Source organism: Plodia interpunctella, chromosome 26 (assembly GCF_027563975.2).
Source record: "Plodia interpunctella isolate USDA-ARS_2022_Savannah chromosome 26, ilPloInte3.2, whole genome shotgun sequence".
Lineage (NCBI taxonomy): Eukaryota > Metazoa > Arthropoda > Insecta > Lepidoptera > Pyralidae > Plodia > Plodia interpunctella.
Genome location: NC_071319.1, coordinates 2,380,968 through 2,399,227, shown reverse-complemented (window position 1 = coordinate 2,399,227; position 18,260 = coordinate 2,380,968). Strand labels below are relative to the sequence as shown.

Below are 18,260 nucleotides of genomic sequence, written 5' to 3'. Positions count from 1 at the left end.
CCACTATCTCATGTATTGTTGTTTTCATCGACCACCACTTGATTCCAGCGAAGGAAAACATCGTGAGGAAACCTGCACACTGGTTGATTATTAACTAGTGTGTGAAATGGAGAAGGCAATGGCAAACCACTCCATTACAATGACCACTACTCTCAGCCATGAGGAATACGACTACGAAGAGAAAGTCTAGTCTTGAACGGTTTTAGTTCTAGTTTTTTTATATCTTCGTTGTATATTTAAGGCCTTTCAACACATTCTGATGAAATGTTATATTTTAATCTGACAAACAAAAACATAACATGCCTGCCTGACGAGACGGAACTGTCAAAACAAGATCCACAGACTAGCAAGGTAAATAAAAAGCTTGCGCTCTCGAATCACTAGATGACGCTACTTGTATTAAGATTATAATTTACTCTAAAGTACAACAGGGTCAACTTAAAAAAGAAGTAGAGTAGTAGTCTCCTGGATGTTTCGTCTATCTTTGTGCCCATTTTCATCAAAATCGGTCAAGTAGTTTTCGAGTTTATCCGTTACCAACAAAAGTTGGCTCTATCCATCTCTCCGAAATGTTATATATAGACTTTCAAATGTATATTCAGAAGCAATAAAAGTTACAAACTAAAACAAAAAAAAAACTGTCCCCGAGGGCATTTGAGAGGGCGAAGCCGCGGGTAAACAGCTATTAAGCTAATAATTAAAAGTACAGCTAATATAATAAACGAGCTCCCTAATCATTGTAAGGTTAACAAGCGAGATTCGTATTCGGGTTCGCAATGCAAATCTCAAAATGCAAATGATAGAATTACACAGATTACTCAAGATCTTCGGATGTTAATGTCAGTCTTTGTCCTTAGCTTTTGAAGGGAAATCCTGTAATAGATGAAAATCACTCAGTCGTCTGTGCGTTTACAATGACTTTTACGAATCATCATATCGAGTGTGTTATTTATTGCTAACATTGGTGTCAGATTTTATTCAAGTCGCCTAACCACTACCATCACCGCTAATCTCTAATCAGAGCATAGTCACAAAAAGGCATATGACATGACTTCCATATAATACACACTAGACTTGATTTTTACTTCTCATCAGGCTAGATTGAGCGTCAAACGCACTTAAATACTTAAATGTATAAATTAGAAAATATATGTATGTTTGTTTATAAGATTCCTCACGATGTTTTTTTATATCGCAAGCAAGTGGTGGTATATAAAAACTACTATACATAAGATACGTTTACAAACTCTCGTGGCACGAGTAGGAAAAATATTATGAAGCAATATGTTGGGCAACTAAACCTCTTATATGTTATCCTGTTTAATATTCTTAGAAAACGATGAGTGCCATTTTTGGAGACGGATTTTTGCCAAAATATTGCTTTGCCGATGAAAGGGCTATTTATATCCTTTTGAAAGGGAATTTAGGGACAAAATAGGCATTAACGTCTCACGTTAATATTTTCTTTCGTAAAAGAAATTCATATTTGACTAATTATAAGGAATATTCGATTATATTGAACTAGCTCGCCCCGGGACTTCGCTCCCGTGGGAATTTTGGGTTAAAAAATACCCTATGTGTTATTCCAGGTTATTTTCCACCCGTGTACCAAATCTCATAACAATCGGCCCAGTATATAATGCGTGAAGAGGTAACAAAAAAACTTACTTTCGCTTAATATTAGTTGGGATAGGAATATTTGAAAATCCGGTCATTAGTTTAACAATTTTTTTGTGCGAAATATTATAACGGGAAAACTTATTTTATAAAAAAAATTATGTAACATACGTTTCGACGAAATGCATTGGGGATTCTTTTACTATATTTTACTATTAGATTTTTTATGAGTTAGAATGACTTATAGGTACCTACATTGGAAACTAATAATAATATTAACGATATTTCAACAATAGAATTAATGATCCATCCAAAGTAATTACAAATCTGAGGAACCTTCCCACAAAGAGCATTAATTCGACATCCTCAAATGTGCACAGTCACATGAAATTATTAGCTATGATATCCTGGGCTTTGGGACCAGACCACAGATGGGTTTAATCCGGGTATTCTCCGAGTATCTTACCAAAAAGCCGAGCGCAAGCCCAACTAGCCATTTGAATGAATGAATTTCCGTCCGGCTTTTTCGGGAACATAGTAATTGAACTATAACGGGCAGTCTGTCCATGTGCGTTCCAAAATATTTACAAATGGTAGAGGAATAAGATATAAGAGAACGGGTATAAGCCTGTTTTTCGCGTAATTTATTTTGCCCTAGTGTTCTTTGGCATACCGCGGTTTTGGCATAAAATATTTTGGCTTAACAGGTCTACGGTATAATTAAATGTTGGCATAGGTTTTAAATGTCGCATAATGATAGGTCAGTTATGCTTAAAATACCCATTCGTATTGATGTTATGCTTAAAAAATATTGCAATAATTACATTATGCTATACATTATGACTTAAATTTTTATGCTGTATTTTATTTTGTTTTTTGTATTTTTATGCTCCGTGGCGTAGTGGACACCACGCCTCGTCACCTGGTCCTGTGTTCGATTTCCGGCGTCAATATTTGTCTGGTTTTGGGTGTGTAGTGCCCATATCTTTGTTTTTATGTTCATCAGACAAGCTTACCGCTTAGTGTGGGCCATTGAGTGTTGTTTACTTATTATTCTTAATTTTTATCATAAAATATATTTGACGTTCCATACCCGCGCACGAGATTGTATATCACAATCAAATAACGGATGTTCCACCACGTCCAGAAACTAGTATTTACTCACTGTCATAATGGGTACATCATAGGTAGAACTATAACAATTCGATAAACTTTCGCATTTATTTACATAAATGTAAATTCTTTAAAAATAAAATTTCTCTAATGCGTTCACTTTTTAGGCAATAGATTCGTCATGTCTGTTTGTGAAAATTTTGGGGGGGCTCCATACTTAGAACTGAATTTCGCCCTTCATGGGCGAGTCCGACTCGCACTTGGCCGCTTTTTTATTATTACAACATGACAATCCTAACGATTTCTTGTTTCAGTTTCAAATGTCGTCATCTAACCTGGATCTTTACTCACATAAATTTCGTTTGACGACCTCGGTGGCGCAGTGGTATAAAGTTCTTGCCACTGACACGAGAGGTCCCGGGTTCGATCCCCGGTCGGGTTATGATGGAAAACGATCTTTTTCTGATTGGTCCGGGTCTTGGATGTTTATCTATATATGTATTTGTTATAAAATATAGTATCGTTGAGTTAGTATCCCATAACACAAGTCTCGAACTTACTTTGGGGTTAGCTCAATCTGTGTGGTTTGTCCTAATGTATTTATTTTTATTATTATTTATTTATCGTGGTTTAGACAAAGACGCAATGTAATATATAGTAGTATATAAGTCGCAGGGATATCATACAAGCCGTTGTATTATAAACTCACTAGTGACATTAAAATAACACGAAAATATTTGTCATACGTTATATTTCTTACGATATAATTATTATTTTAGTGACATTATAATTTCACTAGATCGATATAGTTAAAATTATATTTTAACAATAACACTGGATATAGACGCTCGTTAGATTAAAACACAAATCACTGATTAGTCCATTAGTACTAACTGTGTTTTGAAATAATAAAGAGGTTTTTTACTGATTTGCAATTGATCACAAGCACTCATTTTCAAAGTATTGTCTAGAATAATCAGCAAAATATAACTTTTTAAAGTTAGCACGCTTCAATATTAACAACGATTTTTTGCAAATGACCAATCAAAACGCGCGGAACCACCACAAACGAACATCATATGAATACCTAGGGTTATGAAAATATCACTGTTGCGGTCCAGTTAAATTACAATATCACTGAATAGAGATCGTGAAAATATGAAAACCGGTCGCTATTTACAGTAATCTGTGTAATTATAAATTATAAAACCACGTCTCTGATAAAATCCCTGTGACATATATGTCGCAGGGATATGAAGCAATATGAATCCCAACATTATAAAGGCGAAAGTTTGTGAGTGTGTTTGTCACTTCTTCACGCTCAAACGGCTGGGCTGTTTTTATAAAATTTGGTGTTAAAGTAGCTGAATTATGTTGGATTAATACATAGGGTACTTTTATTCTGAAGGTACGCGATTCCCGTACGATTTGGACAAAAAGTCTAAAAAGATCAAGAATCTCTATACATTTTAATTTATCAGAGTTCTCAGTACCTTCATCTTTTTTAGTGTACTTGAGATAAAAGTAACAGAATCCTCATGACAAAATGGAATTGTTATACGTCTTGTGTTATGACTTAAACTAGCCTATTTGGCTTTCACAAAATCTAATTACAACTTACACAATTTTTTTTGAATGAACATTAATGAAGTAGCAATTCATGGAATTTCAAGAAGGCTTTCAGACAACTCTCACATGATTGTGGAGAAATATTGAATTTTTGAAATGTATTTTTATTTGTATAGAAGTTTTTTTGTAATACAGGGTTCCATTTGTGTTTCATAGTTTGTGACCTGTACTAAACATGGAATACAGTAAAAGTTATTGAATAGGGACGAATTTACAATGAATTTGGGTAGACTGATGTGCTGACTGTACATCAATTAGCTATAGTATTACTTCAATATATTAACGCGACACCTATCACTTGCTATATTACAGTTATTGCCTAGTTATGTGTTATATTGCTCTCACACTAGCGCCTTCAAATCGATTTTCACGCACGACATAGAATTAAATTAAATTCTTGTCATACTGCCCCTACGCTTTATGAAACATATACCTAACTAGCAGCCGGTCCCGGCTTCGCTCTGGTAATAAATTATACACGTAAACATTCCTCTCGAATCACTCTATCTATTAAATAAACGCGCATCAATATCCATTGTGTAGTTTTAAAGATCTGAGCATGGAAAATAGACAGACAGACAGCGGGAAGCGACTTTGTTTTAAGTATAAGTACCTATTATGTATTAATAGCATAGATCGACAACAAAAAAAAATCAGCATTATCTACTTAAATGAGTCTCTCTCTCTCTCTCTCATTTGAACGTGTTTTCAGTTACTTCCTCAGCCGTTGAGCGTCGTAGCCCAGGGTCCGCTTTTCTACCTTTTCGTCACTTCGCACGGTCATCCCTAGTTGTCAGACCATTGTCACGCATATCATCCTTGACGACATCAAACCAGCACTTCTTGGGTTTGCCTTCTGCCAGGGCCGGGCGGGAGCGGCCCTGGCCTTATATTTGTTCCCTATCATGCAGCCCTGTGCAGGTCTATGATTTAACTTTGACAATAAAAATAAAACTTAATTTGTACAGGTATTCAAACCCACGACTGCTCTAGTCACAAGTCTGTTAAATCGTAATGACGATGACGTCACATCACATGATTTCACTCAAAAATGTTGAACGCAACGATAACCCATCTATTTTTGTACTAAAACAAATATTTTCATTAACAAACCGAGTAGGTAGCGAGTAAATTAACATTTTTTTTTATTGCTACTGCGCGGACGCATGTGTTTTCGAAGCAACATGGCGTCCTGGGTGAGTGTTAAGCGCGGTAAGCTCTACGCTCGACATTTTTTATGGCATAATACGACTTGTTGCTAAAACTTAATTATTCAACTAAATCTCCCTCAGGAATTAAACAATTGATTTTTGCATCTTATGTCTGTGCATTTAAAATCTGTAATAACTAAAATATCCATTTAAATTACATGCTGTAAAATTACGTTGGTGGTGTAATGGTTAAGACACCTGCCTTGGGCTTCAAAGGCCCCAGGTTCGAATCTTATTCGTGCCACAATCTTACTCATGTATAGTAGTTTTCATCGACCGTCACTTATATATAATAGATTATTAAATTATTAACTTGTGTGTGAAGTGAAGGCAATGGCAAACCAATTAATAGTTGCAAGAAAGACGTTGTGTGTGTTTCATTCCACGACCCTCAGCCATATACACTCAGCTGAATATGAAGAAATAAAGTTACATTACATCCGTCATGTCCATTTGTCCGTATGTCATAGCTGTGAATGCAATTCACTAATTCAGTAGTCAGTAACTCAGAGTACTTCAAAAACATACGGTTTTCTGAAAGAAAAAAAAAACATGCAAAAGTTTGTATAACTTATACTCGTACTACAAAATAAATGGCGCAAAGTTCCTCATCAACATCGTACAAATATTTGAATAGTAAAATAAACTAGCTATAGCTACATAGCGGATTAACTGAAAGTAAACCGAAGGAAAAACGTTTATCAAAAGGAAAACGTACTATTTTAAATCTGGTAGATTTAGTGCGAAAGGGAACGTAAACTTGGTTGTTACTAAAAATATATAGTGCAGATGGCGCGATGGCTGTTAAAAACTCAATATTAAACACTGTTGGATTTCTGGGAAGACAATGAACTGAAAGTGTAAGTAGTGAGCGTTAGTTTTACGCTATATTTTCATTAATGGATTGTCTAAATTTACATTTTCACACACATATGTCGGTGAAATCCGGTATTTTACTAGGTAAAAAATTAAATTATGATTATTTATTTAATAAACATGTGTTAGGTACATATAGAGCAGTTTTTACATAGATTAAAACGTTTCACCATATTGGTGTACAAAAATTATAAAACATGGCTACTTACCTATATTTTCAAATCTATAATCGAGGGTGAAAATACATGCGGGCGAACCGCGGGAAAAGGCTAGTCAAAATATAATTGCAAACGCTCAGTAAGTAATAACCGAAGATGTTAAACGAAAATGTCATCAAGAGAAGTCTTCTAAACTTTATTTTTGTTTTATGTTCAAATACTTCTATAATAATAATAAATCTTTATTGTCTCACCATGACCTCTAAAAAGTTTACAAAACAACATACAACAGAACTATCATAATTACTTAAAAAGGTTGCTCGTCATGTAGGTCAATAAATATAAGACAATGGCGTTAATTTTGTGGAAAATCCGCAGCGAAGTTAGAACATTCATATCCTATTTAATTTACAAACAACATAGTACGAATGACGTTATAACAGAAGGTAAACTTTGAAATGATTATAAGATATATTCGATATATCTTATGAAAATATTTTGTTACATTAATTATCAAAGAGATATTGTAAAGATTAGAATTAGCTGCGCCTCGGGGCTTAGCTCCCGTGGGAATTTCGGGATAAAAAGTGCCATGTGTTTATTTTTTTCCTTCACCAGAAGCAAGTGGTGGTCAATAAAAACTAGGTACTATACATGAGTCAGATTGGTATACAAACTAATTTGATACGAGGAGGATTTGAACCTGGGTCCTTTCGATCACAGGCGGACCAGCACCGCATCATTTTTTGTTTCTTTCGTGACATGCATAAATGAGGCTTAATTAATAACTAATCTTTCGTTTTTTTTTTCATTATTCTTTCTCTCTCTCTCATCTGAGCGTCTCCGCCGCGATAGAACATGAATCTCTTTTCGTCTAGGATTCGCTTTCCTACTATTCTTTTCTACTAGTCTTGGGTATCATATTCTCAGATCATTAGCACGCATCTCATCCTTAAGTTTTTGCCAGGCAAAAATTATTCGATTTACAAAGTTAACATACTGTTCTAATTTGTCCTGTGACAGTTTGCAGTCTTTGCAAGTGACGTAAACAGGGAAGTAAGTATGCTCCAGGAGTCCATGTGTGGTGTCAAGTGCATGAGCCGGGATTTTGTAAAAGAGACTGTTTTTAAATAGAATTGTAGGTTACTCCATATTCTTCTTCTTATTTATGAGGTACTAGCTGCGCCCCGGTGTTTCGCTCCTGTGGGAATTTGGGGATAAAAAGTACCCTATGTGTTATTACAGGATATATTCTAATCGTGTACCAAATTTTATAACAATTGGTCCAGTAGATTTTGCGTAAAAGAGTAACAAACATACACATACATCCTCACAAAATTTCGCATTTATAATACTATCTGCGCCCCGGGGCTTTGCTCCCGTGGGAATTTTGGGATAAAAAGTATCCTATGTGTTATTCCAGGTTATATTCTACCCGTGTACCAAATTTTATAACAATCGGTCCAGTAGATTTCGTGAAAGAGTCACAAACATGTGTTTGTGACTCTTTCACGAAATTTACGTGTGTATGTTTGTGACATCCATGAGTATCCTCACAAAGTTTCGGTATCCCGGTTTGAATAGTAGCTAATAGTATTGTTTATGAATGTGGTTCCGCCCTAGAACAGGACCATTCCACATCTTTCCATGGACGGCGACTAAGAGGCACAGCTTTGTCAGCTGATACAGGTGACAGGTTGTAAAAACAGCCTAATCATCAATATTTTAAGGTTATTTTTAACGCTGACGCTAACGCTCCCCAGTTTCGCTGCGGCACAGCCCTGAACTCATATCAACATGCAGAGATGAAAGAGAGAGAGAGATATATAGCAATCCTCTAGCATCCTCTCTTTCCCACCGGAGTCAAAGTACTTTAAATTACGTAGGATCAGTTGCTGAGACTTACAGCTCTCATCCGACACTCTGAAGGGCTATTTGTCCTCATCCCCGTACTGTAGTCTATATTGTATTGGGGTCATGAGGTCAACAGTTCATAACCTTATTTTTTGGTCGACCGTGTAATTAGGAGTATACAGGGTGACTTTAAAATATTACCAATGTATTAACATTGGCAATATTTTGTCTACGTACTCATGTCAGTCATTATTATGTACAATTTTTTGTGTCGGGGGGGTAACACCAAAATCGCGAAAAAATCACCTGTTCTATATAAGATTAAGGTAAGTAGATAGTAGAGAAGCGATTTCAAGGTTGCTTCCATACGAAAAGTTGTCATCGACTACGGCATGTAGACAAAATAATGCCAATATATAAGAAATTCGATTTTTCCGCTATTTTTATAGTTCCGTTCCAATATAACAAATGGTTTAACAGATACCTCAATCAAAACCGGACCACAAACTAAAAGATTTGTATGGTGAAAGGTACAAATTAATATTTACACTTACCAAGGTGACAATTTTCATCTAGCAAAATGAAATGAAAATTCATAGCCGGATAAGTTTTCCAACCTACACCTTTTTATTATCCGGTCGTTAAATAAACATAAAAAACTTTTGATCATCGCTACGTGGCGGGAGACTTGGGGAATTAGGTATAAAGCCTTTTAATTGTTTGAGACGAGCAAGATATCAGTGAGGAAGACAGTGAATAGGTATATAATGTGAATATATATAATATAATGTGAATAGATAGCTGCCATCAAGTCAAATCAAATACTTTTTTACGTGTCACAAACTAAAAAATATAATGGGGCTTGTATGACAGTGGGCACATTATTATATCGTCACAAAATGTTGTAGTCGAAAAGTAGTTTTAAATACTTCAATAAGAATAAAAAATACTAAATATTACTTATAAAAAAAATGATCAAAGTGATATTTGATTATCGTGTTTCATGTTTGAATGTATTTATACATTTTATACACAGGCTTAGATACTTCATTCAAAATAGAGATAAGATATTTTTTTATTGAATTTTGAATTGATTATTAAACTTTGAAGGTAAAAACGTGTTACAAATATTACATCATAGACACAAAAGTTGATCTAAATAGTATACCTATTTATTACTGTTCAATAGTAACAGAAATGCCAGAGCATAGTTTTGCAATCCATGCAATCATTGCGAACAAATGCATCATACGTTATTCGTCTAATCTCCCTTCAGTGACATATGTCTATCTTGACGTTTAATCACGCGCATGCGCGCCCTTGTTCCATAGCGCAGCCGCCGCCGCCGCCGTCAGTCTCGCAGTGTTGCCATCGCGCAATTGCACATAGCATTTTGGATCAATCACCGCTGAGGAGAAATGCCGAAAGAAACTCATTCAAGCAGTGTTTGGTCTATAGGTATATCATGCCAGAAGGACTTACAATTTTTAATACTTGTCGATTTGACATTTTGAAGATAACATTTTGGATGAGGGCCATGATATAAGGGCATTGTTAACTACCGTGACGTATTTTTGCATTCTTTTCCAGATTTTTTTATAGCTATATCATGTCCAACTGTTGGGCAAAAGCCTCCGGACTCTCGTTCCATGCATGTCTCAGAAATATACGCGATAAAAATGTGATCAAACTCTGGACCCACGAGAGTAAAATACAGCGCGCAGTTATATAAACATTCTTTGGGAATTCCGCAAAAGTACCTATCCCCGAAAAGTTTAACGGCACTTGTTAAAAATTGAGCAGAAAGTTAACAATTTTCCCCCTGAAAGTCATTACATCGACATTCGCAACATTACAAATTCATGAACGATTAAAAACACGTCAAGTGGTATTTATTTTTGTGCTCGTGTCTTTTTGAGGTGCTTTGCGCCTGTTAAAATATTCTATCAAATCACACTGATTGAGCTAGCCCCAAAGTAAGTTCGAGACTTGTGTTATGGGATACTAACTCAACGATACTATATTTTATAAATATATATATAAACATTGAAGACCCGGGCCAATTAGAAAAAGATCATTTTCCATCATGACCCGACCTGGGATCGAACCCGGGACCTCTCGGTTCAGAAACAAGCACTTTACCACTGCACCACCGAGCTCGTCTATATAAAGAATTTTCCAGACTATAAGATTATGCCGGACTATATAAAGAATTATAGTTGAAAGTATTATAGTCTTGTATCAATGTAACAGTTGACTAAAATGAAAACGGTGGACACAAAAATCCGTTTTAAAGACAAACACATTGTTAGTTACAATTAAAAATGCTATATACCTACTTTTATATGACGAAGCGATTTTTAAGCACTGGAATCTGAAACAATAACGGAATAATCTTTAAAAACTAATGTAAAAAAAAGAAAAAGAAGAAAAGAATTTGGTTTTACCTTTAAAAAACAAAAGGAAGTTAACACAAGAATGCCATTAGATTTTATTTTGATTTTCAAACTTCAAAAATTGTTCGATGCTTTTATACCGAAGGCGAGTCAATATTTTGAAGTTACACTGACAAAAAAAATAATTTACGAAGAGAATTTTTACATTCGTATTGATCAATAGACTTAGAAGAAACTAAAATAAAAACTGAGATAGGATAGTAATTAAACATACAATTTTAAATATCTACAACATCATAAAATTAATTTTGCTACAATTTAGTTTATTAGGTATAGATAATTACAATTTAAATGAGAAAACGATTTTACGATTACGTACTAGCTTTTGCCCGCGGCTCAGCACGCGTGAATTTCTCTACGAAAGCGGAACCGACATGATTTTCATACAAATGGGGGTTGATTTTTGAAAAGAACGATAAAAAAAATTGAAAAAAGCAAAACAAGCAATACAATAAAAAAAAAATATTGTCAAAAATCAAAATATTCTTTAATTAAATATGAGCGAATAGGTGCTAGCTAGTTTATATACGAGTATATCTCTAAGTCTTTGTTACAACCGCAACGCAACTCCAAGGAGCGCCTAATTGGAGCCTTCTCGAGTTAAAAGTTGCCATGGTAACCCAAAAATTATATTAATTTTCGTACCTATATATTAATTTTGGAAGATTAAGGTTGAATTGCACCGTCATATTAGACGTTGATTTTAACCGGCGCGCCGCTGACGTTTAGACAAAATGGCGTACTTTGCGTATTTCTAAGCACGTCAAAGTTAGTGGTGCGATCCATCCTTAGATATATTATTTTGCGTATATTAACAACGCTTGCTATGCACACGACATACTAATGTTAAATATTTTTTTAGGTAATATTTAATGTAGCTATCTAACAAACTTCTCTACTATCTACTTTGCGAACATTTTAGCAAGTTGTGACGTCACATTGTTCGTGTCATTTAGTATGGGGCGTTTGGACGAGTCCAAAAATGTGTGGTTTTATTTTTGTCCATATTTTTGAATGCATTGTCATTATCACAGTAATTTTTACACTGGTGGTGTTCGAATTGTCATCAAAACCTAAATTTGTTAACTAGTCTAATCTGGATGTTTGGATAGCTTTGAATTTAATTATTTTATCACTTCATGTCCATTTTTGTGTAACCTAAAATCACAGAATTTCTAATTCTGTAATCGAAGCCTATTAATACTAAATAATATGAATGAAATAATATCGAAAAAAAACTCTTGATTTTCGTGATAAAAGCCAGAGATAACCGGCTAAAATTGGACCAAATAAGATAATTGTTACTGACAGTTTAACACCCGACGTAAGTTAACATTTATTTTTTCGAGACTCATCTTCTGTCAGATTAAGTTGTATTGTTTATTTGGTTTTGTTGTCTTTCTGCAATGAATTTTTACCATAGATACAATTAATAATATTTCTTTTATCTATGATTTTTACTAATAAAATAAATAAATATATAATTTATGTATATTTTATTCAAAACCGTTCAGGTCTACATGTCGCTACTAAGCTAATTTGATGCAGATTAGCCTTCATTAAATAATTAGCGTAAACTGACAAATAATTAATGCCAATTGGCTATTAATTGTTGGACCTAAATTAATACAAGATCTACATCTGATAATTGAAGTCTTTGGAGGAAAGGCTGCGGTGAAGTTTGTTGCGCCTCTTCTTTGGTCATGCGCTTTGGAAGTCAGCGTTAGATTTAGATTTAAGTCGGTAAATTTTGACGGCAACGTCCAATCCTATAGAATAAAGAATTTTGAAATTGACAATGAGTTTTTTTAACCCAATATTTTAATGATTTAGACAAATCAAACTTCGATGGAATGCAACTGTTTAAAATCGTTCTTCTTGAGATTTTGCATACATGATTTTGCTTTCGTCCCAGAAAAATAAACGTTACCGTGGGAAATTGATACGGGCGAAGCCGTGGGCAATAGCTAGTGATAAATATTATAGTTTGTTAGTCAAAGTTTTGACCATTCTCTTAGGTACATAAACTATATAAATAGTATATAATATTTCCTTTCAAAATCCCAAGAACCACAACTGGACCCAGTCTGGAATACAATCAAGGATGTAAATATCCAAATCAAGTTGCCCGTCCCGTTCAAATAAGTGATGGCGATGAATATAATAAGTACAGAATGGAAACGCTTTAATTCCAGTTATGAGGCTAAGTTTACTGATATTATTTATGACTCAACGGCCCAAACTCAGCAATAGTCTTAATTATGTCAGTCATAAAATTCATAATCAAAATAAACACTACATTGAATTTGTACAAAAAATTAAAGTCATATAGTAGTAGACTTTAATTTATGCATAAATTTGATATAGTTTTTTTGATTATGAAATTAGTAAGTATGATACTTAGTTTATTTACAAAATTTTTAAGCTACTAATAAAATATATGAGCCTCGATGAACTAGCTAACTTTCAAGTGGAACTTTTTAACTTTTTTAATATATTAAATGCGAAAGTTTGTAATGTATATGTGTGTATGTAATGTATATGTATGTTTGGAACTCTTTCAGGCACTGGACCGATTATTATGAAATTTGGACACGGGTAGAATATAACTTTCAATAACTCACACATACTTTATCGCGAAATTCCTAAGCGCGAAGCCCCGGGACGCAGCGCAGCTAGTAAAAATATTTGTTACTTATATACGCTCCATAATTTGTATCAAAATTATAACGCTTGACCTAATGTACCTAAGATGTAAATTGTGTCCGTAACAGATTACCGAGTAAAGTTGGTCTATTGTGCCCACAAAGATGGCCGCTGTATTTCTTGTTAAGGGCACAGTTTGTGGTCATTCCGTGAAGTTTCCTGTTATTTGAGTTAAAACGTTTGAACTGATATTTCAACATCTTTGCAACTCGAACTTTCAAGTATTTTTGACTAGCTGTTTACCCGCGACCCGCTCGTCATCGTTGAATAATTACTTTTGACAACATACTTAGTTATATTTTTTTGTGATTAATGTGTTTACTTACCCATGTCAGATTACTTTTCTAGGACCAACATTTTCATACACTCTTTCACCTCACAAGTGTAGTCATTTTTGGGGGTTAATTTTTGCGTTTTGCGGGGGGTTAATCCTATGTTTGACCGGGTTCTTTAACTAAATTCATACCAAATTTCATCAAATCCAGCGCTATGGCCATGAAAGCTGAACTGACAGACAGACATACTTTGATTTGTTTTGTTGTTTATGCATATTATAGCCACACTCATGAAAAAATTATTAACAAGCGTTACAATAGAAACGATATTAAAACTAAAAATAGTTTTTTTTTTGTATTTATTACGTTTAGACAAAAGTCGTAGAAGAAAAGATGTTAGTCTCTATGTATCTTACGCGCCTTTTGTAGGTTATGCGTTACATACCAGTAACCCTGTATATTAACATTTCTAAGAAAAATTTTGGTTTATCCGTAATTTTTCTACGAAGTAATACCTCTACATAAAAGTAATCTCAAATGAATAGGTTCATAAATTACTTGTATAAATAAAATATTCACTTAGTTACCTCTTTGTGTAAGTTGTCTCAATTAAATGGTAAATGGGTTTAAGCACGCGCCATTTGTGGTGAGTTGCACTATCAAATTTGACGTTGACTATAACCTGCGCGCCGCTGACGTTTAGACAAAACGGCGCAAGTACTTTGCGTTTTTCCGCGCACGTTAAAGTTAACGTCAATGGTGATGGTGTAAACCCTTAGTATTGAATATGTTATGGATAAATTAGTTCGTAAAAACTAAAATGTGTATAGGAGAAAAATAGTGGCGTAATTTGCGTCCTATATTATTATTGAATACCTACTAGATGTTGCCCGGGGCTTCGCTTCCGTGGGAATTTTGAGATAAAATATAACCTATTATTATAAAAATTCTCCAAACTTGGAGAATTTTTGAAATCGGTTCGGTATTTTCGGAGATTACCCGCCTCAAACATACAAAGTCACAAACGCTTACCTCTTTATAATAATAATAGTACTTCTTTTACTTCTTTATAATAATAATAAGCCCGCAGGGCAGCTTGTGGCGAGCTGTTGGGGAGTAGCGACCCCACGGACCTGAGTGCTCCCAGGGGAGGCCCCTGTTCCTCACCTCCGCCTTCCTTCCCCAAGGTCGGAGTGGAAACCGAGAGGTAACAGGACCCCTACCTCTGGCTTGCCTTCACCGGCCGGCCAGAGTGGAGTCGCGAGAGCTATATGCTCGAAGGGTGGAAGTGTAAAATGTCATAACGCCGGGGGCGTCTGACTGGATCACCATGATTTCGCGCCCCGCAGACTCACCTCTCTACACCCTTAGCCGCCCACGCCAATGTTGCCCCTTTGTCGCCAATCGCGGCGACTGATTTGAGGGGCCCATCCAGTGAGCGGCGAGTCACCACCTGCCACTGAATAGTCAGTTATCATGATTATGGCAGGTGACCGAACTCTTTGCAATAGCCCATTCTTAGTTCATCCAAATTTCATTCTATAGACCAGTACTTCTATCCATTATTCTGCAATAGTTCACACTCCCGCCGAGACCTGCTCATGGGCATATCATTTTATTGATATATCCGCGAGCGGGTTTTGGCGGGAGACCTACACAACATCAAAACTCTCCAAAGGGCCTCTACGTGTTGGATCCATATCCCCACGCAAGCCTCTCAAAGGACCGGACTTAGTGCCGTGAATTCCAAAAGAGGAGAAACATAATAATAATAATAGTAGAGATATAGGATATATAGTGGACCAAATGTTCACTATAGGTGTATCCTCCCGTGTCTTACGAAGCAACTAAAGGAAACATAGGCTAGGCAGCCGATAGTCAACAAAAGCACTCCCAAGGAGTTGAAATCAGGCAGGTGGCGAGTCATAACATTATTCCCTCAAAATTTTGTTAATTTATTTCCGGCTCTTGAACTTTGGGCGTTCATGTCCATAAAGAAATGTCGAGAAGATCAAATTAGAGAAATCTTCTTCATAGTCGTATACCTCATGGCTGAGGGTCGTGGTCATTACGTGGAATGAAACACACACAACAACTTTCTTGACATTATTAATGGAGTGGTTTGCCATTGCCTTCTCCATTTCACACACAAGTTAATAATAATCAACTAGTGTGCAGGTTTCCTCACGTTGTTTTCCTTCACCGGAAAATCTTATCGTCACACAAATGATCTCATATAAAATTTACTAAAGTACATATAACACAATTAACTTTAACAGTTCAAATAATGCAAGTTTCCGTCGTCGTCTCAAAGCTAGAGTCGAAAGCTCTCGCAAGCTTTAAGGGCGCTTCACTCGAATGAATTTATTAACCTCTACTGCGAAAACAGGGGTTCATAATTTTGTAAAAACGAATGGAATGAATGAACGATTGTATGAATGAAGAATGAACGATTAGATGAATGATGGATGAATTAATTATTGAAGTGGAATAAAACACACCCAACGACTTTATATATATATATATATATATATATATATATATATATATATATATATATATATAATGTTATTATGTCTCCTCACGATGTTTTCCTTCACCGGAAGCAAGTGCAACCGTGTCTTACGAAGCAACTTACTATACATCGAGTCAGATTGATATAAAAACTCACGTGGTCACTAGTAATCGATCAGTTCACAGAGCGTCTTATCCACTGAACCTCCAGGTAGTAGGAAGTAAAACTCATCTGCATCGTAAATTCGTACCATCGACTTAATTTTTAGTATGAATGCGATTAATTTTAGGTCCCTAAATTGAACTGAGTTGCATTGGAATCATTCTGTAAAAGTTGATAGTAGGCCTGCAGATATGGATTATACGTTAAGGTTAATCAAAATATTGATCGTACGATTCTCAAGTTCTAAGTACACAGATCTGTGTGTTTAGGCCCGTGAGACGGTAAGTATACTGTAATGTATTTTAGGAAGATCCGATTTGATTAAGTATAATCAGATTTTAATGCCAGCTCCACACTATCGCCTATGTGTATAAGAGCGTTTATTTACCGCAATGAAAAACCAGCGACGTATTATCCGCCAAAGTTTAAACTGTTCGATGTCAGTGTGGAGCCGAAATTAAAATTAATATTACTATGCTAGCACCACACTGTCACCGGACTAGGACACATGCCGTGAACATCGCGTAATCTATACTATTATTATAGAGAAGTAAGCGTTTGTGAGTTCGTGACTTTGTAAGTTTGTATGTTTGAGGCGGATAATCTCCGAAACTACCGAACCGATTTCAAAAATTCTTTCACCATTAGAAAGGTATATTATTCAAGATTGATAGATATTTTAACTCAAAATTCCCACGGGAGCAAAGCCACGGGCAACATTTAGTTTGTATTAAAGCTTTTATTTTGCCGCGTTAAAGCCAGCAATGTGTAATACATAGCTGATTTTTTGGAATCTGTCGAAGTATGGCGAGCTGGTCCGCGATATACAGCTACACATAGCTGACATTATGTATTTATGTGTCACATATACTGTTATATCTTATGAGATATAACAAGCATTATGATGCTTGGTGGTAATCAAAGCTATGACGTCGCGAAGCCCGAGATTAGCATAGAATAAACCGGTTTGGCGCATAGTGGGTAAAAATTAAAAAATCGGCTATGATTTTATAACTGATTGACAGCCTCACGGCAACCCGTTTTGAGAACGCTATTGTTGAATTCAGCTGCATAAATTTGGATATGTTGATGTGCATTACTTAACCAGGTTTACTTACATACTACGTAACTATATGAAACGTATATAACGCTGCCAGCACATCCCACACCAGTCATTTCCGCTGACGTCTCTCTAGTTCTAACCAGTTTGAAGCGGTTCAAACTCATTTGATCTGGTTTGTTATTCAAGGAATTCTACTATCTAGTAATGATTTTCTCTTCTACTTTACAGCTTACTCTAGACATAATGAAGAACTTAAATTGTAAAAAATTGTTAAGTCGTCTCAATTTCTTTCAAAATTATTTTTCACATAATTATAATTTTGCTTCTTTTATATTTTTTTGAGCAATTCAATTTTTGTACGTATTTTCGTAATCATATTTTGTATGTTTTCTAACTAATCAAAAAGTTGAACAACTAATCTCTAGACTGGTTTGTGGATTGGCTGAGAAGTTGTTGTTTGGAAATTTGAAGTTTGTTGATCAATTAAATCAGAGAGCCGAAAAGATGAGGGCAGAAAACTGTGTAAATATTTGATCGCCTAAATTTAAGAATCATAGGGCTGAACTTTCATACAAACGTAGTCCCCTGATTTCTCGCCAGATAGTGATAGTAGAGCAATGAAAAA

At 35.3% G+C, this 18,260-nt stretch overlaps 1 protein-coding gene across 6 annotated transcripts in view; it reads right to left on the bottom strand.

Annotated features, from left to right (window-relative positions):
• The window catches only part of SPR (Sex peptide receptor), a 168,145-nt gene that overhangs the window by 95,327 nt on the left and 54,558 nt on the right, over nucleotides 1–18,260 (bottom strand). For 4 of the 6 annotated variants that reach the window (XM_053764903.2, XM_053764902.2, XM_053764905.2 and 1 more), the window contains one exon: nucleotides 10,798–10,832. The exons of the other annotated variants lie outside the window; for them this stretch is intronic. The gene's annotated coding sequence lies outside the window, so the exon portion shown is untranslated. The remainder of the gene's footprint in view (nucleotides 1–10,797; nucleotides 10,833–18,260) is intronic. 6 annotated transcript variants of the gene reach the window in all.